The following is a 22,210-nucleotide window of genomic DNA, read 5'->3' on the forward strand; positions in this document are numbered from 1 at the left end:
AACTCCAGTGAATATAATCCTAATTGACTTAATCTCTCCTCATATGACAGACCTGCCATCCCAGGAATCTGCCTGGTAAACCTTCGCTGTACTCCCTTTATAGTAAAGAACAAAGAACAAAGAAAATTACAGCACAGGAACAGGCTTTTCGGCCCTCCAAGCCTGCACCGACCATGCTGCCCGACTGAACTAAAACCCCCTACCCTTCCGGGGACCATATCCCTCTATTCCCATCCTATTCATGTACTTGTCAAGACGCCCCTTAAAAGTCACTACCGTATCCGCTTCCACTACCTCTCCCGGCAACGAGTTCCAGGCATCCACTACTCTCTGTGTAAAACATTTGCCTCGTACATCTCCTTTAAACCTTGCCCCTCGCACCTTAAACCTGTGTCCCCTAGTAATTGACTCTTCCACCCTGGGAAAAAGCTTCTGACTATCCACTCTGTCCATGCCCCTCATAATCTTGTAGACTTCTATCAGGTCTCCCCTCAACCTCCGTCGCTCCAGTGAGAACAAACCAAGTTTCTCCAACCTCTCCTCATAGCTAATGCCCTCCATACCAGGCAACATCCTGGTAAATCTTTTCTGTACCCTCTCCAAAGCCTCCACATCCTTCTGGTAGTGTGGCGACCAGGATTGAACACTATATTCCAAGTGCGGCCTAATTAAGGTTCTATAAAGCTGCAACATGACTTGCCAATTTTTAAGCTCAATGCCCTGGCCAATGAAGGCAAGCATGCCGTATGCCTTCTTGACTGCCTTCTCCATCTGCATTGCAACTTTCAGTGACCTGTGTACCTGTATACCCAGATCTCTCTGCCTATCAATACTCTTAAGGGTTCTGCCATTTACTGTATATTTCCTATCTGTATTAGACCTTCCAAAATGCATTACCTCACATTTGTCCAGATTAAACTCCATCTGCCATCTCTCCGCCCAAGTCTCAACTGATCTATATCCTGCTGTATCCTCTAATGGTCCTCATCACTATCCACAAATCCATCAACCTTTGTGTTGTCCGCAAACCTACTAATCAATCCAGTTACATTTTCCTCCAAATTCTTCCTCAGATAAGGACACCAAAACTGCACACGATACTCCAGGTGTGGCCTCACCAACACTCAATACAACTGCAGCAAAACATCCCTATCCCTATACTCAAATCCTCTCGCTATGGAGGCCAACATACCTTTTGCTTTCTTTACTGCCTGCTGTACCTGCGCGCTTACCTTCAGTGACTGATGCACGAGGACCCTAGTTCTCACTGAGTATCCATCTCTCAATTTACACCCATTCAAGCAATAATCTGACTTCGTATTATTGCTTCCAAAGTGGGTTACCTCACATTTATCCACATTATACTGCATCTTCCATGCAGATACCCACACACTCAGCCTGTCCAAATCACGCTGAAGCATCTCTGCATCCTCCTCACAGCTCACCCTCCCACCCAACTTTGTATCATCTGCAAATTTGGAGAAAATACATTCAGTTCCCTCTTCCAAATCATTAATATATAATGTGAACAGTTGGAGTCCTACACAGATCACTGCGGAACCCCACTAGTCACTGACTGCCAATCAGAAAAAGACCCATTCATGCAAATTCTTTGCTTCCTATCTGCTAACCAGCTTTCTATTCAACTCAAGACATTATCTGCAATCCCACTAACTTTTCATAATAGTCTGTTATGGGAGACCTTGTTGAAAGCCTTCTGAAAGTCACATCATAAACCACATCCACTGGTTCTCCTCAGTCACTCTACTAGTTACATCCTCAAACATTGCAATAGGTTCATCAAGCATGATTTCCCTTTTGTAAATCCATGCTGACTTTGTCTGATTATAACCACTGCCTTCCAAATGCCGAGTTATGAAATCCTTGATAATAGTAAACTCGAGCAACTTCCCCAATTCCAACATTAGGCTCACTGGTCTACAGTTCACTGTTTTCTCTCTACCGCCCTTTTTGAATAGCGGGCTTACATTAGCTACCCTCCAATCTGTAGGAACCATCCCAAAGTCCAAAGAATTTTGGAAAATAACCACCAATGGGATCTACTATTTCCAGGGCCACTTTCTTAAGTACTCTGGGATGAAGGTTACCAGGACCTGGAGATTTATCCACCTTCAATCCCATCAATTTCCCCAAAACCATTTCTCTACGAATGCTGATTTCCTTCAGCTCCTCACTAAAACATGTTTCTCTCAGCACTTCTGGTACATTATTCATGTCTTCCTTTGTGAAGACTGAAGCAAAATACAAATTTAATTCCTCAGCCATTTCTTTGTTCCCCGTTATGAATTCTCCCGTTTCTGACCATTCACTTTTGTCAAATCTTTTTCTCTTTACATATCGATAGAAACTTTTACAGTCAGTTTTTATGTTCCTCACTAGCTTACTTTCATACTCTATTTTCCCCTTCTGAATCAATCCTTTGGTCCTCCTTTGCTGAATTTTAAACTGCTCCCAATCCTTGGGTCTATGCTTTTTCTTGCCTATTTGTATGCTTCTTCTGATACTATCTCTAATTTCCCTTGTAAGCCCTGGTTTGGCCACAATTCCCTTATTACTCATGCGTCAAACAGGAATAAACAACTTCTGGAGTTCACCTATTTGTTCTTTAAATGCCTGCCATTGCCCGTCCACTGTCTTCCTTTCAGTAATGTTTCCCAGTCCATCATGGCCAATTCATCTGATCTCCATCTCATCCTAACTCCACTTCCCTGCCTTTTCCCCATAGCCCTTTATCTCGCTTTTGATCAAATATTTTATCTATCTCTTTCTTGAATCCATTCTGCATCCACTGCACTCTGGGGCAGTGAGTTCCAAAGATTCACAACCCTCTGTGAGAAGTAGCTGCTCCTTATTTCTGTCTTGAACCTCCCCCCCTCTTACTCTACAACTATGACCTCTTGTCCTAGACTGTTCCAGAAAGGGGAACATTTGGTTATCATTTATTTTATCAATCCCCTTGAGTATTTTATATCTCAATCAAATCCCCCCTCATTCTTTGATACTCCAGCGGGTACCAGCCCAAGCTACTCAACCGCTCCTCAAACAACAGCCCCTTCAAACCTGGAATCAATCCAGTGAACCTCTTCTGAACCACCTCCAGTGCCACCACACCCTTCCTCAAAGAGGGTGACCAGAACTGAACGCAATACTCCAAGTGTGATCTCACCAATGCCTTCTACAATTGTAACAACCCTTCACTACTTTTATACTCCAGACCCTTTGCAATAAATGCCCAGATTCCATTTGCCTTCCTTATAACATTCTGCATCTTTATACCCACTTTCTGAGACTCATGTACAAGGACACCCAGATCCCACTGCACAGGCACCTTTTGAATAGAAAAAGAACAAAGAAAATTACAGCACAGGAACAGGCCCTTCGGCCCTACAAGCCTGCACCAACCATGCTGCCCGACTGAACTAAAACCCCCAACGTTTCCGGGGTCCATATCCCTCCATTCCCATCCTATTCATGAGATTTAATAGAGGTTTATAAAATGATGAAGGGGATAGATAGAGTGAACGTTCAAAGACTATTTCCTCGGGTGGATGGAGCTATTACAAGGGGGCATAACTATAGGGTTCATGGTGGGAGATATAGGAAGGATGTCCGAGGTAGGTTCTTTACGCAGAGAGTGGTTGGGGTGTGGAATGGACTGCCTGCAGTGATAGTGGAGTCAGACACTTTAGGAACATTTAAGCGGTTATTGGATAGGCACATGGAGCACACCAGGATGATAGGGAGTGGGATAGGTTGATCTTGGTTTCAGATAAAGCTCGGCACAACATCGTGGGCCGAAGGGCCTGTTCTGTGCTGTACTGTTCTATGTTCTATTTGTCCAGACGCCTCTTAAAAGTCACTATCGTATCTGCTTCCACTACCTCCCCCGGCAGCGAGTTCCATGCACCCACCACCCTCTGTGTAAAAAACAGATCCAGTGTAAAGAATCTGTTTCCCATTTAAATAATAATTTGCCCTTTTATTTTTCCAGCCAAAATGGATAATCTCGCATTTATCCACATTAAACTCCATCTGCCAGATTCTGGCCCATTCCCCTAGCCTGTCAATTTGGAAACTTTTTATCTCCTTATCACATCCTGCTTTCCCACCTATTTTTTGTGTTGTGAGCAAATGTCACTATGTTACACTCTGTCTCTGCCTGTACATCATTGATATAGATTGTAAATAGTTTGGTTCGAGAACAGAACCCTGCCGGACCCCACTGATTACAGATCGTCAACAGGAGAAGGACCCAGTTATCCCAACACTCTGCTTCCTATCAGTCAACCAATCCTCAATCCAAACCACTACTCTACATCCAACCCCTTGGGATCTAACCTTCTGGGTCAGTCTCTTGTGTGGCACCTTCTCAAATGCCTTCTGGAAGTCCAGATAGATAACGTCCACAAGATTCCCGTTATCTACCTTGCTGGTTACATCCTCAAAGGTTTGTCAAACAAGACTTGTCCTTCACAAAACCGTGCTGACGCTGGTGAACTGAGCTTTGCTTTCCCAGATGCTCAGTCACCTCACCCTCACTGATTGACTCCAGCAACTTCCCCACCACAGAGGACAAGCTAACTGGTCTCTAGTTTCCCACTTTTTGCCTATCTCCTTTCTTGAATAAAGGCGTCAAATTAACATATTTCCAGTCCACCGGTACCTTTGCGGAATCCAGGGAATTTAGGAATATCATAACTAATGCATTCACTATCGTTGCTGTCACTTCCTTTAACATGATGTGGAGATGCCGGCGTTGGACTGGGGTAAACACAGTAAGAAGTCTCACAACACCAGGTTAAAGTCCAACAGGTTTATTTGGTAGCAAAAGCCACACTAGCTTTCAGAGCGCTGCCCCTTCGTCAGGTAAGTGGGAGTTCTGTTCACAAACAGGGTATATAAAGACACAAACTCAATTTACAAAATAATGGTTGGAATGTGAGTCTTTTCAGGTAATCAAGTCTTAAAGGTACAGACAATGTGAGTGAAGGGAGGGTTAAGCACAGTTTAAAGAGATGTGTATTGTCTCCAGCCAGGACAGTTAGTGAGATTTTTCAAGCCCAGGCAAGTCATGGGGGTTACAGATAGTGTGACATGAACCCAATATCCCGGTTGAGGCCGTCCTCATGTGTGCGGAACTTGGCTATCAGTCTCTGCTCAGAGACTCTGCGCTGTCGCATGTCGTGAAGGCCGCCTTGGAGAACGCTTACCCGAATATCAGAGGCCGAATGCCCACGACTGCTGAAGTGTTCCCCAACAGGAAGAGAACACTCTTGCCTGGTGATTGTCGAGCGGTGTTCATTCATCCGTTGTCGTAGCGTCTGCATGGTCTCCCCAATGTACCATGCCTCGGGACACCCTGCAGGAAAGGATGTCCTTTCTCTTCCTGAGTGTTCTCTTCCTGTTGGGGAACACTTCAGCGGTCACGGGCATTCTGATCTTCGGGTAAGTGTTCTCCAAGGCGCCTTCACGACACATGACAATGCAGAGTCGCTGAGTAGAGACTGATAGCCAAGTTCTGCACACATGAGGACGGCCTCAACCGGGATCTTGGGTTCATGTCACACTATCTGTAACCCCCATGACTTGCCTGGGCTTGCAAAATCTCACTAACTGTCCTGTCTGGAGACAATACACATCTCTTTAACCTGTGCTTAACCCTCTCTCCACTCACATTGTCTGTACCTTTAAGACTTGATTACCTGTAAAGACTCGCATTCCAACCATTATTTTGTAAATTGAGTTTGTGTCTTTATATACCCTGTTTGTGAACAGAACTCCCACTTACCTGACGAAGGAGCAGCGCTCTGAAGGCTAGTGGCTTTTGGTACCAAATAAACCTGTTGGACTTTAACCTGGTGTTGTGAGACTTCTTACTGTGTTTACTTCCTTTAACACCCTAATATGTAGGCCATCAGGTCCCAGGGACTTATCTACTTTAAAACCCTTCAGTTTACTGAGTACCTTCTCTCTTGTTATGGTAATTTCACCAAGTTCCTCTGTACTGACTGCAGTTTTTGGGACAGAATTATTATCTTCCACTGTGAAGACAGAGACAAAGTATTTATTTCGTGCCTCTGCCATCTCCGAGTTTCTCATTATTACCATTATTACCCCACCATTTCCATCCTCTAAAGGGCCAACATCTACTTTCACTATTCTCTTCCTCTTTATAGACTTATAGACACTTTTGCTGTCAGTGTTTATGTTTTCAGCCAGTTTCCTTTCCTAGTCCATTTTAGCAATTTTGATATTGTATTTAATCACCTTTTGTTGGTGTTTGAAGTTCTTCCAATCCTCCACTCTACCACTAATGTTTGCAGGATTATATGCCCTCATTTTTTCCCTTACGTTGTCCTTGATTTCCTTATTGCAATTCCTCCTCCTCTCAGAAATGTAGCTCAGTTGAGAACTATTTAATATCTCCCTAAACAACTGTCACTGTTCTTCTATTGTCCTCCCCTTTAACACTCTTGCCCAGTCCACTTGGGCCAATTCTTTCCCGAGGTCTGTATAATTACCCTTGTCCAATGCTAAAACTCGACTATGTGATACTGTCCTCTCACTTCCACTCTGAATTTGGAATTCTATCATGCAGTGATCACTCAAAGAACAAAGAACAAAGAAAATTACAGCACAGGAACAGGCCCTTCGGCCCTCCAAGCCTGCACCGATCATGCTGCCCGACTGAACTAAAACCCCCTACCCTTCCAGGGACCATATCCCTCTATTCCCATCCTATTCATGTACTTGTCCAGATGCCCCTTAAAAGTCACTATCGTATCTGCTTCCCCCGACAACGAGTTCCAGGCACCCACCACTCTCTGTGTAAAAAGTCTGCCTCGTATATCTCCTTTAAACCTTGCCCCTCGCACCTTAAATCTGTGTCCCCTAGTAATTGACTCTTCCACCCTGGAAAAAAGCTTCTGACTATCCACTCTGTCCATGCCTCTCATAATCTTGTAGACTTCTATCAGGTCGCCCCCTCAACCTCCGTCACTCCAGTGAGAACAAACCAGGTTTCTCCAACCTCTCCTCATAGCTAATGCCCTCCATACCAGGCAACATCCTGGTAAATCTTTCCTGTACCCTCTCCAAAGCCTCCACATCCTTCTGGTAGTGTGGCGACCAGAATTGAACACTATATTCCAAGTGCGGACTAATTAAAGTTCTATAAAGCTGCAACATGACTTGCCAATGTTTAAACTCAATACCCCGGCCAATGAAGGCAAGCATACCGTATGCCTTCTTGACTACCTTCTCCGCCTGCATTGCCACTTTCAGTGACCTGTGTACCTGTACATCCAGATCCCTCTGTCTATCAATACTCCTAAGGGTTCTGCCATTTACTGTATATTTCCCATCTGTATTAGACCTTCCAAAATGCATTACCTCACATTTGTCTGGATTAAACATGGGTGGATGTACTGTGGGCTTGCGGTGGACTGAAAAGATTGAGTATGTGGACTTTAACAAAGAGGTTGTGCTGGAATCTTTGAATGGCATCAAGATAGATAAGTCGCCGGGTCCAGGTGGGATGTACCCCAGGTTACTGTGGGAGGCGAGGGAAGACATTGCAGAGCCTCTGGCGATGATCTTTGCATCGTCAATGGAGATGGGAGAGGTGCCGGAGGATTGGAGGATTGCGGAGGTGGTTCCTATTTTCAAGAAGGGGAATAGGGATAGCCCAGGAAATTACCGACCGGTGAGTCTAACCTCAGTGGTTGGTAAGCTGATGGAGAAGATCCTGAGGGACAAGATTTATGAGCATTTAGAGAGGTTTAGTATGCTCAAGAATACTCAGCATGGCTTTGTCAAAGGCAGATCGTGCCTTACGAGCCTGGTGGAGTTCTTCGAAAATGTGACTAAACACATTGACGAAGGGAAAGCGGTAGATGTGGTTTATATGGATTTTAGCAAGGCGTTTGATAAGGTCCCCCATGCAAGACTTCTAGAAAAAGTGAGAGGGCATGGGATCCAAGGGGCTGCTGCCCTGTGGATCCAAAACTGGCTTGCCCAAAGGAGGCAGAGAGTGTGTATAGATGGGTCTTTTTCTAATTGGAGGTCGGTCACCAGTGGTGTGCCCCAGGGATCTGTTCTGGGACCCTTGCTGTTTGTCATTTTCATAAATGACCTGGATGAGGAAGTGGAGGGATGGGTTGGTAAGTTTGCCGATGACACGAAGGTTGGTGGGGTTGTGGATAGTCTGGAGGGATGTCAGAAGTTACAGAGGGACATAGATAGGATGCAAGACTGGGCGGAGAAGTGGCAGATGGACTTCAACCCAAATAAATGCGTAGTGGTCCATTTTGGCAGGTCAAATGGGATGAAGGAGTACAATATAAAGGGAAAGACTCTTAGTACGGTAGAGGATCAGAAGGACCTTGGGGTCCGGGTCCATAGGACTCTAAAATCGGCCCTGCAGGTGGAGGAGATGGTTAAGAAGGCATATGGTGTGCTGGCCTTTATCAATCGAGGGATTGAGTTTAGGAGTCCGGGGATAATGATGCAGCTATATAAGACCCTCGTCAGACCCCACTTGGAGTACTGTGCTCAGTTCTGGTTGCCTCATTACAGGAAGGATGTGGAAAAGATTGAAAAGATGCAGAGTAGATTTACAAGGATGTTGCCTGGATTGAGTGGCATGCTGTATGAGGATAGGCTGAGGGAGCTCGGTCTTTTCTCCTTGGAGAGACGTAGGATGAGAGGAGACCTAATAGAGGTATATAAGATGTTGAGAGGCATAGATCGGGTGGACTCTCAGAGGCTTTTTCCCAGGGTGGAAATGGCTGCTATGAGAGGACACAGGTTTAAGGTGCTGGGGGTAGGTACAGGGGAAATGTTAGGGGGAAGTTTTTCACACAGAGGGTGGTGGGCAAGTGGAATCGGCTGCCGTCAGTGGTGGTGGAGGCAAACTCTATCGGGTCTTTTAAGAGACTCCTGGATGAGTACATGGGACTTAATAGGATGGAGGGTTTTAGGTAGGCCTAAAAGGTAGGGATATGTTCGGCACAACTTGTGGGGCCGAAGGGCCTGTTTTGTGCTGTAGGTTTCTATGTTTCTATGTTTCTAAACTCCATCTGCCATCTCTCCGCCCAAGTCTCCAACTGATCTATATCCTGCTGTGTCCTCTGATGGTCCTCATCGCTATCTGCAAATCCACCAACCTTTGTGTCGTCCGCAAACTTGCTAATCAATCCAGTTACATTTTCCTCCAAATCATTTATATATATTACAAACAGCAAAGGTCCCAGCACTGAACCCTGAGGAATGCCACTTGTCACAGCCCTCCATTCAGAAACGCACCCTTCCACTGCTACCCTCTGTCTTCTTTGACCAGTTTTGTATCCACCTTGCCAGCTCACCTCTGATCCCGTGCGACTTCCAGGTGGATCCTTAACTACAAGGCCATTAATCAATCCTTCCTCATTAGATAATACCAGATCTAAAGTAAACCAGTTCTCTGGTTGGCTCCATAACATGCTGCTCTAAGAAACAGCCCTCATACACTCTATGAACCCTTCCTCAAGTTGGCTAATCCGATCAATAGGCCCATAATTACCCTTGTGCCATTTTCACAAGCCCTCCTCATTTCCTGATTTATTCTATGCCCCACTTCTAAAGTACTGTAAATTACTCCGAGCAAAGTGTTCCTTTCCTTGCTTCTTATTTCTACCCAGACTGACTCAATATTCTGGTCTCCAGTGCCAATATCACTTCTGAATACAGCCTTGATGTCATCCTGAACCGATAGAGCGACTCTACTCCTACTCCTTGTCGTCTGTTCCTCCGGAATACTGAATATCCTTAACTCCCAGTCCCGATTCTCTTGTAACGGCGTTTCAGTAATCCCCACCAGGTCAGACCCGTTTGCCACTATTTGTGCAGTCAGATCGTCAACTTTGTTTCGAATACTGCGTGCATTTAGGTGTAAGGTCTTTAATTAAGTTTTACTGGTTTATCTTTCACTCTCTCCACCCTGATCCCTGATAACATTGAGCCTCATCTCTAATCCTTACTCCAGATTTCGGTGCACATTTCGTCCTTTTAACTTTCCTCCTCCTGCAACATTGTTTTTCGACTGACTGTTTAATCAGTTGACTTCCACCTTCTGCTCACTTGTTGTCCTGCCGCTTTGGATCCCAAACCCCTGCCTTATCAGTTTAAATCCACCAAATTGCATGCTCAAATCTCCCTGCTAGGATGTTAGTGCCCTTCCAGTTAAGATGCAACCCGTCCTTTTTCGTACAGGTCGCATCTGCCGTTAGAAACTGCCCATAATAATTTTTGATTTTGATTTGATTTATTATTGGAACGTGTATTGGTGTGCAGTGAAAAGTATTGTTTCTTGCGCGCTATACAGACAAAGCATACCGTTCATAGAGAAGGAAAGGAGAGGGTGCAGAATGTAGTGTTACAGTCATGGCTAGGGTGTAGAGAAAAATCAACTTAATGCATTCAAAAGTCTGACAGCAGTAGGGAAGAAGCTGTTTTTGAGTCGGTTGCTACATAACCTCAGACTTTTGTATCTTTTTCCTGAAGGAAGAAGGTGGAAGAGAGAATGTCCGGGGTGTGTGGGGTCCTTAATTATGCTGGCTGCTTTGCCGAGGCAGTGGGAAGTGTAGACAGAGTCAATGAAGTTTATCAAAAGAATCGCAGCAATGGGAGTTACCTTGCCCGCTCTCACACTGAACAATGAGTTCATGTTTAAATCCTTAGTACTGGACATTTGCATATTATTTGCTTGCGATGTATTACTGACTTTGTTACTGGGCAGACTAGACCTACTTTTACACCGATGACCTCTCCTGTGACAGGTGAAATATCCAGTCTCTTTATACCCGCCGGTTTCAGGGGAGTGATTACCATAACACAGGTTACACTCTACTTCAATCCTAGGCCATTGATTGGCTTTTTAAAAATCTTTTCACTCTGTTCCTGGCTGAATTTGCTTTTCATTTTGAAATTGCACCTTCCTTTTGGCTTCACTGCTGACTGCAGCTTCCCACCCTAGCTGGTAAAGCGTGCCATTTTGTACATTCGGGAGCTCCCGTGCGCCCTTTCCAACGCTCTCCATCACCAATACCATCTCCAGCACCTTCTTAAAATTTATATCTGCCTCTGCTAATAGCTTCCTTTGGATGGCATCATTATTTACCCCGCAGACTAAACGGTCCTGCAGCATATTGTTGAGAGTGTCTCCAAAGTGGCAATGCTCTGAGATTTGTCTTAACCTGGTAATATAAGTTGCAATAGTTTCCCCAGGGGACCTCCGGGTGGAGTTAAACTTAAATCACTGTAATGTTATTGGGTGGTCGTGTGGTTTTCACCAACTGAATTATCTCAGTGAGTGACTTAGTGTTGGGCACACTTGGGGATGTGAGGCTGTATATTAAATTGTAGGCCTGGGTGCCACACACACTCAGAGGGATTACATTTCTCTTGCCCTCTTCCTCTATTCCACTGGCCTGAAAACAGTAGCCCAAACATTCAATGTATTGCGTCCTGCCTTCTACAGAGGAATCAAAAGAACCTATCCGTCCAAATAGGGGCATATCTGAAAACAGTCCTGTTTCTCAACTTGAACTGAACTTCAGCGACTTTATACTCATGATTTTGGGAACTTTTATCCTCGTTGCCAGTGTAATAATTCCTGTTCACCAGTTAGGCAAATAACAACTGCAATATTTATTTACAAATAACTATAATACAGAGGCTTTCAGCCTCATAACTGCTGGGCAGCTTCCAGGATCGAACTGATACAGAAGCCCACACTTGCTAGTGTGATCCCCCACCCTGGTCCCTGATTGGTTACCTGGATCATGTGACCCTCTTGGCAGATGGCCCCATAAAGGAGACGAGCAGCACACTAAAACCTCCTCACAAACAGGATTCCTGTTAAATAAGGGACCAACAAAATACTCTTTAAAGAGTTTATAAACATACAAGTTAGGAGCAGCGAGCAGGCCATTCAGCCCCTCAAGCCTGCCCACCACTGAATAAGACACAACGGATCTGTTTGTTGCCTCAGCATAACATTTGGCCAACACGCAAGAAGCTTTGAGATAACCTTCAAGAATATTCTTCAAGAATCCCTTTCAGGCATGCTTTGCATCATTTAGGATCTTCTTCCAGTGAGACAGTTACAGCACCAAATTCCTTTTTAATCGCAGGACATTTTTAAGTCGGGAATCTGATCATCACAGTCACTTGACTTTTAACAAGTCTTCCTGCAACTTTACAGGACATGGGTGAGATTACCAAAATTCTGGGCGTTACCATTGACCAGAAACTGAGCTGGACCAGCCATCTACATACTGTGACTACAAGAGCAGGTCACGAGTAACTCACCCCCTGACACCTCAAAGCCTGTCCGCCACCTACAAGGCACAAGTCAGGAGTGTGATGGAATACTCCCCACTTGCCTGGATGACTACAGCTCCAACAACACTCAACACATTTGTATAAATGTGAGGTTATTCACTTTGGCAGCAAAAACAAGATGACAGATTGCAACCTGAATGGCTGTAAATTGGGAGAGGGGAGTGTGCAGCGGGACCTGGGTGTCCTTGTGCACCAGTCGCTGAAGGTAAGCATGCAGGTGCAGCAGGCGGTAAAGAAGGCAAATGGTATGTTGGCCTTCATTGCGAGAGGTTTCGAGTACAGGAGCAGGGATGTGTTGTTACAATTATACAGGGCCTTGGTGAGGTCACACCTAGAGTATTGTGTGCAGTTTTGGTCTCCTTTTCTGAGGGAGGATGTTCTTGCTCTCGAGGGAGTGCAGCGAAGGTTTACCAGGCTGATTCCGGGGATGGCGGGACTGATGTATGAGGAGAGATTGACTAGGTTAGGACTGTTTTCGCTGGAGTTCAGACGGATGAGGGGGGGATCTCATAGAGACTTATAAAATTCTAACAGGTATAGATAGGGTAGATGCAGGGAGGATGTTCCCAATGGTGGGGGAGTCCAGAACTAGGGGCCAGAGTCTGAGGATTCAGGGTAGACCATTTAGGAGGGAGGTGAGGAGACATTTCCTCACCCAGAGAGTGGTGAGCCTGTGGAATTCATTACCACATGAAGTAGTTGATGCCGAAACATTGAATGTATTGAAGAGGCGGCTGGATATAGCACTTGGGGCGAATGAGATCAAAGGTTATGGGGAGAAAGCAGGATTAGGTTATTGAGTTGGATGATCAGCCATGATCGTGATGAATGGCGGAGCAGGCTCGAAGGACCGAATGGCCTCCTCCTGCTCCTATCTTCAATGTTTCTATGTTTCTATGTAACACTCCAATACTGCATTGCAGTTCAGACCTTGATGGTCTGAATCCTGGGATGAAGGAGTTTGTCTTACAAGGACAGGTTGAGCAGGTTGGGCCTCTACTCATTGGCATACATAGAACATTACAGCGCAGTACAGGCCCTTCGGCCCTCGATGTTGCGCCGACCAGTGGAACCAATCTAAAGCCCATCGAATCTACACTATTCCAATATCATCCATATGTTTATCCAATAACCATTTGAATGCTCTTAATGTTGACGAGTCCACTACTGCTGCAGGCAGGGCATTCCACGCCCTTACTACTCTCTGAGTAAAGAACCTACCTCTAACATCTGTCCTATATCTCTCACCCCTCAATTTAAAATTATGTCCCCTCGTGCTAGCCATCACCATCCGAGGAAAAAGGCTCTCACTATCCACCCTATCTAATCCTCTGATCATCTTGTATGCCTCTATTAAGTCACCTCTTAACCTTCTTCTCTCTAACGGAAAGAGAGAAGAAGGTTAAGAAGAGTCAGAAGAGTGAGAGGTGATCTTACTAAAATAAATAAGATATTGAGGGGCCTTGATAGGGTGTTGTTGAGAGGATGTTTCCCCTCGCTGGGGAATCTAGAACAAGGGGGCATTGTTTCAGAAGAAGGGTTTCCCATTTAAGTCAGAGATGAGAAGGAATTTTTTCTCTTTGCGGGAATTAGAATTCTCTCCCTCAGAGAGCAACGGAAGTCAGGTCAGTGAATATTGTTAAGGCCGAGATAGCAGATTTTGGATGTTGGAGATGGCCCAAGGGGCTGAATGGCCTTCTCTCGCTCCTATCCCTTGTGTTCTTATGTAAGGCAAACTCACGATCAGTTTCTTTTAGAATTGGACGTCTCACAACTGAGATACAATTAAAAGAAAGGCTCTTACTGTTCGAACCTGTCTTACTGATAAATCCAAACCACCGTGGCCCCTGTCAGAGAGGGTGTCTCCAAATGTGCCCCATCGGAACAAGGATCTTCTCGCTATTGGGGCACGGTGGCACAGTGGTTAGCACTGCTGCCTCAGCGCCAGGGACCCAAGTTCAATTCCCGGCTTGGGTCACTGTCTGTGTGGAGTTTGCACGTTCTCCCCGTGTCTGCGTGGGTTTCCTCCGGGTGCTCCGGTTTCCTCCCACAGTCCAAAAGATGTGCGAGTTGGGTGGATTGGCTATGCTAAATTGCCTCTTAGTGTCAGGGCGGATTAGCAGGGTAAGTATGCGGGGTTACAGGAAAAGGGCCTGGGTGGGATTGTGGTCGGTGCAGACTCGATGGGCCAAATGGCCTCCTTCTGCACTGTCGGGATTCTATGATTTTGAATATGCCTCTCAGAATCTGCATGTGATCAATTTCTCCCGGGTTTTCCTGTACCAAAGTTCCAGGGTGAATTTCTACCCCAGATCAGACCACCCCTTTGGAAGGATATTGCAAAGCTGCAGTTTGTATAGTTTAACACTGGGGGACAGAGCTCTGGAAGCAGTCTCAGGCTGGTTTACAATCTGACAGTTTGTAAATCAGTATCTTGGCTGGTTTCGGCCCTGCCACTGAGCTAAATTTCACTCCACAGTTGGGGTAACTCCTAAAAAAGGACAGTCTCGCGAGATTGGGAACCCCTTTTGAATGTTAACATTTTTTAAAGAGGGAGTTTTCCCTGTCAGGACATTTTTAGAGAGCAAATGTCTCCAATGAGATGTCTGTATTTCATCTCACTGTGAGATTGACACACACTCAAAGAGACAAGGATTCTGGGATAAATCTATAGCTGGTCAAGCATCCTTCAACCAGGTTGAGTGAGCAGAGTTTAGCAATTGACAATCATCCATTCACTCTCACTGCCCCCATTGAATGGAGCCTGGAAAGGGCCTGTTTGGCTGAAGGTTTTACTGTTACCCAGGTTTCTTTCTTGTGATAGAAAAATGTAAAGTTGCAGCTCCCCCCCTCCTACCCCTGCAATTGGGTGTCATAGAATCATAGAATCCCTACAGTACAGAAGGAGGCCATTTGGCCCATCGAGCCTGCACCGACAACAATCCCACCCTATCCCCGTAACCCCACATATTTACCCTGCTAATCCCCCCAAAACTAGGGTCAATTTAGCATGGCCAATCAACCTAACCCGCACATCTTTTGGACTATTGAGGATAAGCAGAGCTGTTGGTAATAGTGGCCCCGATTCACTGTTCAAACAGCACAGTTTGTACACTCAGACCTGCCCGTTAATGGGTAATGCCGTTTGTGCCCAGAGACACACACTGGCGAATTTCCCTTTGCCCTGTGATCTGACAGTGTAGAGATTTCCCCACTGACTGTCAGACGCTGGGAGGGAGCAGCAGACATTGACACTGAGACAAGCTGTAATTAAAAGCATTCTAGACAAAGCTTTCAAATGTGGAGCAGGCTGTGAACAGTGACGAGCATCAGGAGAATAATAGAATTTGCATTTCAAAGATGCAGTGGAATATCTATTGCATCTTCAAAATAATTTAAAATGATGAATTTTGTCGGATATTGTGTGGACTCCAAATAGTTAATTATTAAATACTTCCAAAGCAAAATTGGATTCCCCTTCCTCTCGGTTTTTGGAGCAGGAAAACACCCCAGTTAACAAATTAAAGGACAGCTGTGGGAAAATATGTTAATATCAAACAGAAATCAGATTCAGTGGCCGAGAGACAGATGAAGCAGGGTGAATACACCCAGCCTCAGCACAGAACACAACAAAGAAATGGAGGAAAATGAGTTACCTTTCCACATCTGGGAGGGCTGCTCACACCCACAAGGATTCCTCTTTTCCTTCTCAACTCGCCTTCCTGCCGCCAGAACCTTGCTGATATGATATCGATATAACCTGATATTATATTGTTGTGTTTCCTGGGATCCTGGGCCACAAGAGATGTTGTCTGACACTGACGTCACGTGAGCAGAATATTAATTGATTCTGGCTCCATCATCCCAGCTCCTGTCCCTCCCTCCACACCCTTCACAGAGGCTGCCTCCTCCCACTAAACAGCTGAGACCCCCAGCCTCAACCCTTGCCCGCAACACACACACACACGAGGATTCGGAGCACCTTCAGTGATGCTAATCGTTTGTGTGCCAGCCGCAGTTCCCAGCCGCTGTTAACTCTCGATGTGCAACATCCTCCACACTGCTGCTGTTGCGTTTTGTTTGCCCATTTTCTCTCCTGGGGTGAGGGATCTGCGTTTTATCTGGTGCCAGCTGGCCACCCCTCACTGGGCAAAGCCCACTCTCACAGCATGAATGTGGGCAGCAGGATTATCAGCGGGATATTTGACTGCAGTGGCATCACAGATGATTCTGCCCTCTGCTAATGGGAGATGGGCAATCCTCTGTTAGGAAGCAACAAATGCCCATGGGGGGTGTTGTTGTAGCGCCAGGTATCACGACAAGGAAGCCTCGAATCGCAGCGGTGATTTATTGAAGGAAAGATAAACTATATATAAACAAGCTCAGTGCAGGTCTAGTTCCACCCACTCCCGGGTTCACAATATTCAGCTGTGACAAAGGGTCAGCTGGACTCGAAACCTCAGCTCTTTTCTCTCCTTACAGATGCTGCCAGACCTGCTGAGATTTTCCAGCGTTTTCTCTTTTGGATTCACGCTTACCAGGACCCGTGCCCTAACGCCCAATAGGTAATAGTTCATGCAGCCCCTCCTGATAGGCCCGATGCGCTATTCAGACACGAGGCTTGAAGCTCAGTAAATGAAAGGCTTTTATTTACTGTTAATGAAACTACCAGAACTTATATACACTATCCCAGACTGAAGGGGTCCCGGCCAGAGCAGGGACTCTTATACCTCTCCCAGGAGGCGGAGCCCGACTGGGATGTGCCACAACACCACAAGGTGTAACAACCCCACCCTAACCCAACAGCAACAATAGCACAATCCAACAGTAACATATGTACATCCTTGTAGTCCTGGCCAGCCCCTGGCTCAGCACTATCCAGTGGGAACCAACGATGGTTCACCACAAGGCCCCAGTCGGGTCCCGTGACCCAGGGACACCTGCCCCTGAAAGGGGCCACACTACCACGGGGGAGGGGATGCGAATAACCATTTTACTTTCCTCAACAAACTAACCAGGGCAAACTCAATGGATCTGTTTCTGCCCAGATGTTAACATCAGTTGTGATTTTCCCTGTTTGTTCCAGCTCCCGGGCCAGGTGCGAATGGCTTGTATCCAGATGTTTGCCAGTGAAACTCTCAAGCTGGAGGATGTGCAGACATTCTGCAGGCTGTGACACTGTCCTTACAAGGGAAGGGTTAATGTATTCGCCTCAGGTACTGAGGAACAAGCTTCCTGCACCATGGCATTCCTCACATTGTTATTCCATCAGTACTGGCCCGACCCAACCCCACACACCACAGGATGACTCCGCTTCCTGTACTGAGTTATTGGTTCTGTTGGTTGAAGAATCCTTATTGGTTGAGGTCGCATTCCTTTCAGTGGTCACATAGTGCAGGACACCAGACCAACCCTCCTTCAAATAGCGCCAAGCGATCTTTTACATTCACCCGGGAGGCTGACAGGGCCTCAGTGTAATGCCTCATCCAGGCGGCACGGTGGCACGGTGGTTAGCACTGCTGCCTCACAGTGCCAGGGACCCGGATTCAATTCCCGGCTTGGGTCACTGTCTGTGTGGAGTCTGCACGTCCTCCCCGTGTCTGCGTGGGTTTCCTCTGGGTACTCCCACACTCCAAAGATGTGCAAGTTAGGTGGATTGTCCATGCTAAATTGCCCCTGAGCCAGGGGGACTAGATAGAGTAAATGCATGGGGTTCTGTGGATAGGGCCTGGGTGGGATTTTGGTTGGTGCAGACTCAATGGGCCGAATGGCACTGTAGGATTCTATGATTCTATGAAAGACGGCACCTCCAACAGTGTAGAACTCCCACAGTGCTGCATTGAGCTGTCAGTCGGGGTTGGATGGGGCTGGAGTGGGACTAATGCTACCCGTTAACCCAAAGCTGACCCATAATGCTGCTTGGGCTCACGTCAGCTGTACATATCTCGCATGGTGATTAGACACAAGTCCGGATCTGAGTCAAAGACGGCAGCTGGCAGGGGACAGCAGCAGACTGTCTGGGAGATGTGTCCTGAACAGCAAAGACTCCATAAGTCACTCATTGTGGAGAGAAACAAGCAGAATCCAGATATAAACAATGCATCTGTGTTTATTCAATATTAGAGAGGCCATTCAGTCCCAGAAGATGCTAACCCTCGTGAGAATGGTGTCCATAGCAGGAGGTCTTGAGCAAATCCAAAGTGAGGATTATGAAGATGTTAGTCTTTGTAAATACTCATAAGACTTGAGGGAGTGAGGTGAAGATAGAGAGTGAGGTGAAGATAGAGAGTGAGGTGAAGATAGAGAGTGAGGGATGTGAGGTAATGTATTTTAGAATAATAGATAGGAAATATACAGTAAATGGCAGAACCCTTAACAATATTGATAGGCAGAGGGATCTGGGTGTACAGGTACACAGGTCACTGAAAGTGGCAACACAGATGGAGAAGGTAGCCAAGAAGGCATATGGCATGCTTGCCTTCATTGGCCGAGGCATTGAGTTTAAAAATTGACAAGTCATGTTGCTGCTTTATAGAACCTTAGTTAGGCCGCACTTGGAATATAGTGTTCAATTCTGGTCGCCACACTACCAGAAGGATGTGGAGGTTTTGGAGAGGGTACAGAAAAGATTTACCAGGATGTTGCCTGGTATGGAGGGCATTGGCTATGAGGAGAGGTTGGAGAAACTTGGTTTGTTCTCACTGGAACGACGGAGGTTGAGGGGCGACCTGATAGAAGTCTACAAGATTATGAGGGGCATGGACAGAGTGGATAGTCAGAAGCTTTTTCCCAGGGTGGAAGAGTCAATTACTAGGGGGCAGAGGTTTAAGGTGCGAGGGGCAAGGTTTAAAGGAGATGTACGAGGCAAGTTTTTTACACAGAGGGTGGTGGGTGCCTGGAACTCGCTGCCGGAGAGGTAGTGGAAGCAGATACGATAGTGAGTTTTAAGGGGCGTCTGGACAAATACATGAATAGGATGGGAATAGAGGGATATGGTCCCCGGAAGAGGAGGGGATTTTAGTGAAGTCGGGCAGCATGGTCGGTGCAGGCTTGGAGGGCCGAAGGGCCTGTCCAGTGCTGTAAATTTCCTTGTTCTTTGATCTTAACTGAGGCTGGATCTCCATCCCTGGTGCAGGAATAAACTGAGCAAACGTCAGTTAGCAAACCTGGCCCTGGGGGAGGGGCTTCTTGTCATTAAATACAATCTGTCAAAAAATTCTCAATTCTGTGAGATTGTTGTCTGTAAAGGACCCACATGAAAAACCCTCGTTCCAATCTCATTGTGTGGACAACGTTGATATTTCCATCGTCTAGATTGTGTAGTCCTATAATCACCAGACTATGGGGAGATGGTGGTGTGGTGGATATCCAGGGGTCCAGGCTAATGCTCTGGGGGACCTGGGTTCAAATCCCATCACGGCCGCTGGGGGAATTTCAATTTGATGAATAAATCTGGAATTTGAAAGCTCGGGCAAGATGTTCCCAGACCAGAAAAACCCACCCAAGCTCAACGGATCATTAATTGAACATTAGTGAACCAGATGGGTTTGAACGAAAATTGATGATAGTTTCATGGTCACCATTACTAAAACTAGGGCTGGAAACCTCCAGTTAAGTAAGAAGTCTCACAACACCAAGTTAAAGTCCAACAGGTTTATTTGGTAGCAAATACCATAAGCTTTCGGAGCACAGCTCCTTCATCAGATGGGGTGGATATCTGTTCTCCAACAGTGCACAGACACAGAAGTCAAGTTACAGAATACTAATTAGAATGCAAATCTCTACAGCCAGCCAGGTCTTAAAGGTACAGATAATGTGGGTGGAGGGAGCATTCAACACAGGTTAAAGAGATGTGTATTGTCTCCAGACAGAACAGCTAGTGAGATTCTACAAGCCCTTCAGCAGTCACAGGCATTCAGCCTTGGATCTTCAGGTAAGCGTTCTCCAAGGCGGCCTTCACGACACACGACAGCGCAGAGTCGCTGAGCAGAAACTGATAGCCAAGTTCCGCACACATGAGGACGGCCTAAACCGGGATGTTGGATTTATGTCACATTATCAGTAACCCCCACAGCTTGCCTCCTGGGCTTGTAGAATCTCACTAGCTGTTCTGTCTGGAGACAATACACATCTCTTTAACCAGTGTTGAATGCTCCCGCCACCCACATTATCTGTACCTTTAAGACCTGGCTGGCTGTAGAGATTTGCATTCTAATTAGTATTCTGTAACTTGATTTCTGTGTCTGTGCACTGTTGGAGAACAAATATCCACCCCATCTGACGAAGGAGCAGCGCTCCGAAAGCTTATGGTATTTGCTACCAAATAAACCTGTTGGACTTTAACCTGGTGTTGTGAGACTTCTTACTGTGCTTACCCCAGTCCAACGCCGGCATCTCCACATCATAACCTCCAGTTAACCCCAGCACAGGAATGGTGGTGGTCGAGACAGAACATTCAGGAGGCCATTTAAGTTAGACCCCACTTGGAGTACTGCGCGCAGTTCTGGTCACCTCATTACAGGAAAGATGTTGAAGCCATTGAAAGGGTGCAGAGGAGATTTACAAGGATGTTGCCTGGATTGGGGGGCATGCCTTATGAGGATAGGTTGAGGGAGCTTGGTCTCTTCTCCCTGGAGAGACGAAGGATGAGAGGTGACCTGATAGAAGTTTACAAGATGTTGAGAGGTCTGGATAGGGTAGACTCTCAGAGGCTATTTCCAAGGGCTGAAATGGTTGCTACGAGAGGACACAGGTTTAAGGTGCTGGGGGGTAGGTACAGAGGAGATGTCAGGGGTAAGTTTTTCACTCAGAGGGTGGTGGGTGAGTGGAATCGGCTGACGTCGGTGGTGGTGGAGGCAAACTCGTTGGGGTCTTTTAAGAGACTTCTGGATGAGTACATGGGATTTAATGGGATTGAGGGCTATGGATAGGCCTAGAGGTGGGGATGTGATCGGCGCAACTTGTGGGCCGAAGGGCCTGTTTGTGCTGTGGCTTTCTATGTTCTATGTTCTAATAATCTAGACGGTGGAAATGTCTGGCTCACTAATGTCCTTTAGGAAGGAAATCTACCGTCCTTACCCACTCTGGCCTATATGTGACTCCAGAGCCACAGCAATGTGAAATTAAGAATCATAGAATCATAGAATCCCTACAGTGCAGAAGGAGACCTCTTGGCCCATCGAGCCTGCACCAACAACAATCCCTCCCAGGCCCTATCCCCGTGACCCTCCGAATCCCCCGACACTAAGGGGCCAATCAACCTAACCTGCACATCTTTGGGCTGTGGGAGCAAACCGGGGCACCCGGAGGAAACCCACGCAGACCAGAATTGAACGCGGATCCCTGGAGCTGTGAGGCAGCAGTGCTAACCACCATGCCGCCCCCTCTCTCTCTCCCCCCCCCCCCCCCACCCCCCAGTTAAGGCCACCATCAAATCAGCCATTATTTTAGTCGCTGGTGGAACATAGAACATAGAACATAACAGCGCAGTACAGGCCCTTCGGCCCTCAATATTGCACCGACCTGTGAAACCAATCTAAAGCCCATCTAACCTACACTATTCCAATATCATCCATATGTTTATCCAATGACCCTTTAAATGCCCTTAATGTTGACGAGTCCACTACTGCTGCAGGCAGGGCATTCCACGCCCTTACTACTCTCCGAGTAAAGAACCTACCTCTGACATCTGTCCTATATCTATCACCCCTCAATTTAAAGCTCTGTCCCCTCGTGCTAGCCATCACCATCCGAGGAAAAAGGCTCTCACTATCCACCCTGTAATCTTCTGATCATCTTGTATGCC

At 46.4% G+C, this 22,210-nt stretch overlaps 1 protein-coding gene across 3 annotated transcripts in view; it reads right to left on the reverse strand.

The window, feature by feature from the left end:
- septin3 (septin 3) overlaps window positions 1-22,210 on the reverse strand; it is a 102,229-nt gene that overhangs the window by 72,093 nt on the left and 7,926 nt on the right. The window contains exon 1 of one of the 3 annotated variants that reach the window (XM_078237680.1): window positions 11,837-11,855. The exons of the other annotated variants lie outside the window; for them this stretch is intronic. The gene's annotated coding sequence lies outside the window, so the exon portion shown is untranslated. Of the gene's footprint in view, window positions 1-11,836; window positions 11,856-22,210 lie in introns of those variants that run through there. 3 annotated transcript variants of the gene reach the window in all.

The sequence above is a fragment of the Mustelus asterias genome, chromosome 21, assembly GCF_964213995.1.
Source record: "Mustelus asterias chromosome 21, sMusAst1.hap1.1, whole genome shotgun sequence".
Classification (NCBI taxonomy): Eukaryota; Metazoa; Chordata; class Chondrichthyes; order Carcharhiniformes; family Triakidae; genus Mustelus; species Mustelus asterias.